Here is a 1,925-nt window from a genome sequence, read left to right as displayed (position 1 = left end):
TATATATATATATATATATATACAATTTCTTATTTTCAATATGCACTTTGTTTGATTTTTCTAAAATGTAAAAAAAATGAAAACATCACTGCCTTGAAAACATACACCGAAGAAATACTGCTTGCTTTTTCACGTAGTTAGCTGCAATTCCCATAAATCTGCACAGCCTGGAGTCAAATTTAAAGGTATCCCTCTTGCTTTAGGAGTTACAATACATACAATTTCCAAAAACGAGTCCATATAGTCGGTAGAAAAATGTAACCGTATTTAGAAACCATAGAACAGAGGGCATTATTTGTTCAAGCCTACAATCTAGAGCAGTGGCTTGCTTCAAAAGGGCTGCACATAATAATTGTACATAATGCTACAAAAACCTGTCAGATTGCAGACATTCAATAGGAGATGGCCAAAGACCGCAGACCTGCTATAGGAGTGTTTAACGACTGCACATTCTTTAGGACTGTGGTTCTCAACCTGTGTAACCTCAGGACCCACATTTGTCTTTGGTCATTAAGTTGCGACCCAAGCCGCACTGCAATGGAATGCACGTCATTGCGGTGCAGGCGATTGAACTGTGGGCGGGAGGTGCGTTTGGGGTGCCATTCAAATGAATGACAACGCAAAGCACCTCCCACACTGTAGTAGGTGTGATTGCATGGTACAGTGCAGTAATCGCACAGGATTGTTCGATTAACGCACTGTACTAGTGTGAATGGGCCCTCAAAAAAAAACTGACAGATCCACCCAGTCTCACTAACTTACAAGAACTGGAGTGGATACTTAGCCTGGGGTCCAGTGTGGGCTGCTGTGCTGTGACGGAGCTCCATCCATATGTGCAATGCTTGTACAACCCCCTTGCGTGCCCTGTAGAAATGGCGGGAGCCAGAACGTGACGCCACTCCGGTCCAGGCGCCTCTACAGGCTTTGCGAGGGAAGGTGTAAGCAAAGCACTAATGGATGGAGCTCCCTCGCAGCCACAGTCCCATCTCACCTCAAGCTGACACTCGACGCCAAGCAGCATATAAATGGCTGCTTGGAGAGAGAACTGACAGTGCTGTGTAAGGGAGGGCTGAGAAGGAAGGCGCTGCGACCCACTGAACCCGGGGGTTGCGACCCACTTTTGGGTCACGACCCACCAGTTGAGAACCAAGGCTTTAGGAGATGGCTATTGACTGGGGGCACTTTTCCTGAAACTGTTAGAGATCACCCTCTATTTACAGGACCTTTACAAATCAATGCTTCCTACTGATGACTTAAGAATGACTTGTGCCTCTTTGATCTTTTAGAATGGATCTTGAGTGAAGTATCAAGATTGGGCAGTGCAGAAAAAGGAAGATAATGTGAAAGTTACTTACTAGAAGCTAGTCTAAAGAATATTTTCTTTACCGGTCAATAAGGAACACAGGATCATAAGTAATTTAGAGACCGTTGGGTTATACTGCTCCCCACAGCAGAAGATGGGCACTGACAAACAAACAATAAAAAAACTAATTGGCCAACCAGGTCTAACCTCTCCAGGACAAGGACACTATATTTTGAAAAGGCCAACGTTAATAAGTTGTTTTTCCCCTTACTGCAAGATACCAAATGGGATCAACTCTTGACCAAAAACCATTGGTCTTGACAAAGACAAGTGGAAGTGCTATAAATGACATTTTAAACAGCATTCACCAGTTCATTTCCTTAACCAACAAATTTAAAAGCTAAACCGGGTGGTAATATTCTGGGGTAAAAAGACATATAAGCGGGGGAAAAATTGACCTTTAAAAATATGACAGTGGTGTCCTTATCGGCATTCCAGCACCACAAGGAATGCAATAAAAAAGGTGCAATTGAGGCAGCAAAAAATGCTTAAAGCAACAAAGTTAAAAATAATCCGAAAAATTCTACAAATGCATAAATAGTAAGAAGAAAAGGACAGAACA

The sequence above is a fragment of the Nanorana parkeri genome, unplaced genomic scaffold, assembly GCF_000935625.1.
Source record: "Nanorana parkeri isolate BGI_ZX_2015 unplaced genomic scaffold, ASM93562v1 scaffold11, whole genome shotgun sequence".
Lineage (NCBI taxonomy): Eukaryota > Metazoa > Chordata > Amphibia > Anura > Dicroglossidae > Nanorana > Nanorana parkeri.
The sequence above is the reverse complement of the archived record's forward strand: the minus strand, read 5'-3'. Positions refer to the sequence as shown.